The 8,609-nt window shown below is 29.9% G+C and overlaps 1 pseudogene; it reads right to left on the bottom strand.

Moving 5' to 3' along the window:
* Window positions 1–6,423: 6,423 nt before the first annotated feature.
* Window positions 6,424–7,941, bottom strand: LOC119667747 (annotated as a pseudogene).
* Between the last annotated feature and the right edge of the window lie 668 nt (window positions 7,942–8,609).

Raw genomic sequence — 8,609 nt, forward strand, 5'->3', positions numbered from 1 at the left:
TCAGTGTATAGATTAAAATCATAAAATCTTCAACAAAAACTGAAACAAGTCTCCAAAAAATATTATTAAAGTACATGAAAGAAAAAAATGATTTATGAAGATCTCCTGGTTGCTGTGCTTGCGGTCGTCATTAAGAATCAGCAATTGTCATATTTTATGGATTCGAACAGCAAAAACTTAAAAAACGAAACTTTAAAAACGAAGAGTGAGACAACGGGAAATGCAATCACGACCGATCGAAGCAGTAACATTTGATCACTAATAACAAACTTAAGCGGGTGGCTTTTAGTTCTTTGGTTAAAAGTAATCTCTGACATCAGTGACATTGTTGTCCATCTCTCAGTATATTGCAATGGCCTGTGTGTTCAACAGACATTGCTATATTTCTGTATTTTATTTTTTACTGTCAACTGAGAAAAAATGTATTGATTCATATCTTTCGGTTATATCTACAGAATAGTCTGTCATAATGCTTGTACGCATCTTGTTTCGCAACATGTTTGCACATTGTTTCTCTTTTAGTGGACAACATGTTATGTTGCAATGCGTATCCTTTTGTGGTCAAAGGCAACAACATACAACATCAATAATAAACGTGATCATATTGCGTTGATAATATTGTTAAGATGTGCCGAACTATAAACATCATTTTTTTTTGCTCCCATAATATATGTATATATTTATATATATATATCATATAGTATGCCTATCGTACACAACTTATTAAGCAATATAATTTTTAGAAATTTCATTTGACATAATTTAGTTGTTCGTTTTTTATGGTGGCAATACATAACTCACAGTTTACGACTAAGTAACATGCGATTTGTTATTATTGTTAGTACATCTTCGAGTGCCCATTTGCAGATATGCGATCACGTCAACACAAGACTAAGCTCGTTTATCCTAGTCAATTGCGGATAACATGAGTTGAGTTGATTAGTTGTTGAAGTAAATCAAGCATCGGACCAACATTAATTGTCAATGCCTCCTTTGAAGTCTACGAGGCTTAATGTAATTATACTGCTACAATGTACAGAGCACCAGTTGCTCGCATTTCCTTTTCGCCAATATCACTAATATTGGGTACGACCACGTTAACTGACACAAATTGACAGTATATCGCAAACATTAATACCGAAGAAAAGTACAACATAATCAAATAAAAATAATTAATCGTTAATAATGATGTCTGCAGTTTATTTTTTTTATATGTTTATATTCTTAAACTAAGTGCTTTTTCTCGATTTTTATAAAAATGTATCGTTTTGATTATGATTAAAAATGAAAAATGCTTAAAACGTGTTTTCCTGTGTGACCGACCGGAAGTGCAAAAAAAATTATTTGTTTGATTTACAGTTTATATATTATATATATAAAGCAAGAAAAAATTGTAAAAGTTTTGCAGAAAACTTATGAATGAATTTTGTATGGCAACAGTTTCAATTGCAAGTAACTTTGAACGGAAAAATATTGCTGTCTGCAATTATTTACAGAAAATATTTCAACTGCTATTTGCTTTCATTGTTATACTTGTAAAATTAATTAAAAATTAAGCAATTTATGGAAAATGAAAAAAAAAACAATGGAAAAATGTAACTTTGTTATTGTCAGCGAAATTATTGCAATTGTGCGTTGAATGTTGTACTCATAATTGCAAACACTCGTTATTAACTTTGTTTAACATATTGTTTTCACATATTTTTATGCATGCGCGCAATGTGATTCCTACTATAATTTCGATACACTACAGTTGGTCTTAAGAACATATATCAAAGTTACTGACTACATATAAATAAGGTGTCAGTTCACGACTCATACTTCATTCTTTGGTTTGTTTCAGTCTAACCATTGAACTAGAATAATGGATATTCTATAGAATAATGCATTTGAATCAAGTTCGAAGTCTTATCTGTAAAACAAATATGAAAAAATTGGTTTTTTGGCCAACTGAACATAAAACGCTTTGAAATACAAACCATTATGACGGTTATTCCAAATGGAGTCAAAAAAGGTTCAACAATAATCGGCAATATGAAGTACAGTCAAACTTCCATAACTCAAACTTCTATAACTTGAATTTTCTATAACTCGAATTTTCTATAACTCGAACCAAAAACAGTGCACCAAGGTTTTAGAGAGCAAATTACATACAATTCTGCTTCCATAACTCGAACTTCTATAACTCCAATTTCTCTATAACACGAACAAAATTTTGTTTCGCGCCGATAGGAATATTTCAAAATGCATTCTATAAGTCGAATTTTCGTTGTAAGTATAAATACATTTTGCTGTTAGGGAAAGTCCATTTTTCCAAATCAAATGTTTAATTTTTTTCTCTTTTGCAGCTTCTTTGTGAAATTGCCAGTCGCTGGCAGTGTGGTTTAAAGTAAATAAAATAACCTCTAATGCTACTCTTAACGGTTATATTGTGCTTGACAATGAAATTTGTACATTCATTTGTACAGATGACGATATTATTGAGCACTATAGCTCTAAATGACTGGATCCAATTCTAAGTACAATGGAACATGATGATGGGGTTCGGTGGATGTAATTGTTCATCAGTCTTCCAAGAATGAAGTAGAAGATTCATACAAAATTCTGAATTTATATTTTCAAACGAATGATACTACAACTGTTGATTACTATAAGAGAATGAATAAAGTGGAATCTTTTTTTACTGAAAATAAGAGAAAAACTAAAGTCCTAAACCCTTATGTCTGAATATTTTACTTCACTATAAATTCTGTGCTTTATTTGATTGCAAATAAATAAATATCTTAAAATGTAATTCTAGTTTCTTTCAAAAAAAAAAAAAAAAATTTTCTAACTCCAAGTCTCCACAAGTCAAAGCTTTTCTTTGCGAAATTGCACTTCGACTTATGGAAGTTTGATTGTATATTGACACTTTTTATATCACTTAATGTAAAGAGTGAGGTCTGTAGGTTGATTATTTTCACTACAAGTTTCACGATTTTAGGTTGGGGTACATTTATAGCTTATTATTTAATAATAATTATGTAAAAAACATAGCTTATACATTTATTACAATAACATACTCTATGGACTAAACAATGATATATCTTCCGACAGTTGTTTGCCAAGTAAAACTTAATGAAAATGACGCTTTTGGTGAAAATTTGAAAGAATTGCCCGCAACGTTTCAAATATTTTCTACAAACAACTAACTGACCGATAGTAGTGCGTAACTATTTATTTGCTTTCAACTTGACTTCATTTAATTTTTTTAAATATCTTATAGGCTATATACACCTTTTACCTAGTTACAGGTACATTCTTTTTTTTTACAATAATGCTTCAGCATGCAAAAAATTTATAATATTTCTGAATGAATTCAATATTTTTGCATATTTTATTCAATAATTTAATATTTTCAATGCTATGAACATTTCTAAATATTTTTATAAAATTTTAAATAAGCAATTAACATTGATTATCTAACAAATGAGTGTTTAGATTTTAATCTAAAATTTGTAAAATGATATGTGTTTACATAGCAATAAGCATATTATTTCAAATTTTTATATATATATGTATTTAATAATAATATTATATTATCAAACAAAATGTTTTTTTTAATTTGTAAAAAATATGTAATTTGTAGTATAAAAAATATATATAAGTATTTTATTTGCTTATAAAATTGTAGGTTAGATTAAGTTATACTGGCGATCCCTAACCTAACCTTAAATTTAATCAGAATAAGTAGAATAAATAAATAAGTAAATAAAAACATGAACATAAATAAAAAAATATGTGATTTTATTTACTTAGATAAATAAGAACAGTAAAAATTCTACTGATACTGGATCAACCAATCGATAACAGAGAGAACTATACTCATAACTATATGAAATATTTGAGCAATCCAGTGTCTTTCTAGCAGTTAAATTTTAGACTTAGGCTACTTTTTGAAGAAAGCATATACTGAAGATATTATGCGTATATATTTGGATTAGGATAACACAATATTGATAAAATGTCATGAGAATTATTTATGAGTTAAATATTACATAAGAAATAAAAATGGTGTAAATACTATAATCCTCTTCATATTTTTTGTTTAATAGTATATTCGATTTATCTAGATATATCTTGATGTACAGAGGATAATCATATTTTTCATTTACACTCCTAATGACTGCAGGAAGGTATTATCTATAATATGGTATAAATATATAAATATATAAATAAATTTTAAATTTGCTTCAAAAAATAAATTTAAAACTTAATAAATTCGATTTAATTAAAGCTAACTTGGTTCTTGTTTTTATATAGATAGTAATAAACTAAGTTCTTGATCCGATTTTAATGAATATGTGCTAAGTTCAATCTGGCGGAGAAATTGACTGACCTCTATAATGTGCAACATTTCGAAAAAAATCTAACTTGCAATTATTTTCTGCATATAGTTTTTAATATGTAAAAATACTCGATAGTACGATTTCCTTTCTTAATGATGAATGCGATCTTATTTCATTTTTTTAATATAGACCATTGTTGTTAACTTAAATAAATATAATAGCGCTACAGACCCTGTGACTTATGCTCAGCAACTTGCTCTCTAGTTCAATATGTTATCACCTATCAACTTACCTGGTTATGTTAAGCCACAGTCGTCCTTTTAACGACTTTTTTTACATCTTACCAAGTATCATGTATATGGTACATACATACACATCATCAAGTAATCAAGTATTATCATCAAGTAATCAAGTTCATGTTCATGTTGAGTCTTTTTTGAGTTAGTCAAAGAGTAAAAGTGTCCAACTGTTTGATAGGGGTTTTTGCAGAGTCCCACACTTCTCACTGACTAATTTATGTATTTCCCAAAAGCTATATAATTTTCGCAAATCAAAACAATTTTTTTTTTTTATTTTTTAAATATATTTTATTTATTTGGGGATTAATTTATCTTTTATATTGCAACTAAGTTTATTATTTTTATTTTATTTACTTTTATTTCATATTTTTTTGTAATGTATTTTTGTTGTTGTTTTTGCTCTCTTTGTGTATAATTAACATATTTGAAATACTTTTATATACTTAGAGTGATAACAGTTTATCGACTTTCTATGCGCAAATAAATTTGTGTATAGATTTAATGTGTGTATATATTTTTATATGTATGTGGTTGCCAGTTTTAATTTATTGCAATTTTATTTACTTTCTTTTTATATTCACATACACAGCATATTGCCAAATATATAATGAAATTAATTATAACTACTACAATTATATTTCATGAAAATTATTTTCATATATTTTTTTTTAGTTTAATTTCATATATACCATATATATATATATAAACGTAAAATTAATTGGTTAATTTTTCATGATTTTTATTTAATTAAATTTTATATTATATTACTTATGTATATAAAACACAAATCCATACAATTTTATTATTTACAATTTACATATTTGTATATAAACAAAGTTCACGATATACAAGCTTAAAAAATAAAAAATTGTGCACAAAGATTTCCATGGCTTCGATTTTTACTACCAATTCAAGTTTTAAATTTCATTTCACATTATCGTATATATATTAATATTTAAGCTTATTACATATATTTTAAAAATAAATTACATTACAAACGACAGGAACAAATGTTAAACTTAAAACGAATAAAACAACCTAAAATAACAGAACTTCTTCTTATAAATTAAAAATTCTTTACATTCTTACCTTACGAATCTGATATGTTTTTTGTGTCTTCGAGCACAAAACACACAAAATACACAAAATTTATTTTACAAAATTACACACTATTTACAAGTTCACTTTAATTATTTAATATATGCGTGTTGCCATTTTTGGCTTTAATTTCCTTCATTTGCATAATATTGCATGCGTGGGTCTATGGTGAGTTTTATTCTATTGAGGTGAGTTTGAATTCAACAAACAAAAACACAATCCACAAGTAAATCTTTTTAAGGTTTCCTACTTTTTGCTTAAAATATTTTACTATTTTTTCATTATTCGTGAATTAATTTACTATTATTATAAATGTATTTACTTTGCATATTTCCCTTACCTCCTGCATGGGAACTTAAAAAATTATATAAAAACACAAATTGAAGTATCTTTGAACAACATAAAGTGTTTTTGTTTTTGGTATTATTTCATTTAAATTAAAATATTGTAGGTGCAAGTAATTAAACTTGCCTTTCGTTAATAATGAAAATCAACTATAATGTGTGCACTTCGAAAAATATTTAATACTTTCATTACATTTTTGCCATTTAATAAATAAATTAGTTGTGGTCTGTTTCATTTGTTTCATCTGTTTTTGTTTTTGTTTTTGTTTTTAGTTTTATACTATTATTACTATAAGCTCTGATTGCATAAGTTTTTATATATTAAATTTTCAATGGTAAAATTTTATGCTTCTTTTATTTATATTTATATAATTTTAAATCCAAATTTATTTACAATAAAATGTTGTTAAATAGCTGCTTTTGCCCTTCAAAAACGAAGAAGACTTCACTGTGCCTGCTGTGCCTCAATTTTTATGTTTGCGTTGACATGAGATTGCCAACAACTTTAAAACATAAAATCAATTTTACTCCTATTTTTGGTGTAATAAATTACGCAGATTTTTTTAAATAAAATTTTTTTTTGTTTTAAAATTATAAAATCACATTTAAATTATTGTCCGAAATTTCTTTATATTAATTTTCGCCTTATAGCACACTTCTAGAATTTCATCCACACTTCTACACATTTAAACACTTACGTACGTTTGCTGCACACATTTGTAATGACAAACTGCAGTGGGCTTATGGCCTCAACGTTAGCTTTGGTGCTTGCTGTTGCAAATGCTGTTCGCGAAATGCAATGAGCGAACGAAAGGCCGAAATTGGTGATGAATTTGTTGCTGCTGTTGCCGCATTGATATTGTGTGCAGTAGGCGAAGGTGGTGTAGGCGATGAATGTCATGGTTTACCACTTAACGACGTCACATTGATACCAGGAGATAATTTTCCTGAATTCGATGAAGTAGATGAGGAGGTGGAATTACCTGATATCGGTCCTAAATGATGCATGGGTGGCTGTGCTGTACTAGTGGGCGTTTGCACAACATCACAACCAATTGATGACGAAGTACTGGATGCTGATGGTGAAGCACCAGCAGGTGGTGCTATCTGTTGCGGATGATTGTTCGTTGTAAGACTTAATGGTGCAAAGTGTGGTCCGGCTGCTGCGCCTGTAACAGCCGCTTTCCACAGTAACGGATTCATGCTAAGACCATTATGTGCTGCTAGGCTAGCACCGAAAGTTCTTTGGTGTTCTAGAAATTCTTGTGAGGGACCTCCTAAATGTGCTGCTGCAGAGGGACCATAAAAGCTACGATATAAATCGGGACGCACATATGGTGAATAATTTGGTATGCGTGCTGCTAGAGGTGATAAAATTTTGCCTGGTGTATTATGCTGACCAGGATGACCGTAAAGTGCAGGATGTGTAGGTGGCAAATCACTACCAGGGGGACTATCCTTAATTGTATCCTTACCATCTTTGGATGCCATATCAGCCAGAGACCAGATGCGAGGTTTAGTTGCCAAACTTGCAGTGGTACTGACACCAGCTGAATGCAGGGAATTTTGTTGCGCTTGTTGATGTTGTTGTAGTAACTGTTGTTGGTGATGATGGTAAGCAGCAATATCGGGTGGTGAACCAGCAGGTGGGCGAAAGTGATGATGCAAAGCGGCGGGATGAAAGAGTGGATGACCACCACCAGGCATGCCGGGACGATCGTATAAATCTGGGGAGCCATTTGGTGAACCTGGTCTTGAACCAGACCATTCGCTGTTATTACTTTCACCAGGTCGATCGCCAAGCATATCACCAAGTCGTCCAGAACGGTCCTTATCGTCTGTGGAGCCCAGACCCGAATCTTTAGCATCTAAAAGAAAATGAAATAAAAATTTAAAAAAATAAAAAAAATTCTTGTTATGAAAATATTATTTTAATAATTTGAAATATCAGTGATGATAATAAATGTTTTTCAGTAGTGAATTTTTGCAATAAGTTGACAATATATACATTAAGACCGAAAAGCTTTCGGAAATTCTCATTTAAAATTCGCGCGCTGTATATTTTCCGATATTTTAAGTTTATGTAGTTTGGCAGCACTGTCCTTAATTACTATGCCAAAAATGAGCGCGATCTGTCAGACAGTTCGTTTACGGCAGCTGTTGAAACCAGTTCACCTCAGTAGGGCGTTGCGAAAAAAACAATGGAAAAAAATATTGAACAAAGAGTTTGCATCAAATTTTGTGTTTCGAACGAAATTTCGTGTGCAGAATCGTTGCGAATGCTACAAAAGGCTTATGGGGAATCAGTTTTATCGAAAACTCAAGTTTATGAGTGGTACAAAGCCTTCCAGGACGGTCGTACGACCGTCGAAGACATTTCGCAACGCACTACTGAGGTGAACTGGTTTCAACAGCTGCCGTAAACGAACTGTCTGACAGATCGAGCTCATTTTTGGCATAGTAATTAAGGACAGTGCTGCCAAACTACATAAACTTAAAATATCGAAAAATATACAGCGCGCGAATTTTAAATGAGAATT

This window comes from Teleopsis dalmanni, chromosome 1 (assembly GCF_002237135.1).
Source record: "Teleopsis dalmanni isolate 2A chromosome 1, ASM223713v2, whole genome shotgun sequence".
Lineage (NCBI taxonomy): Eukaryota > Metazoa > Arthropoda > Insecta > Diptera > Diopsidae > Teleopsis > Teleopsis dalmanni.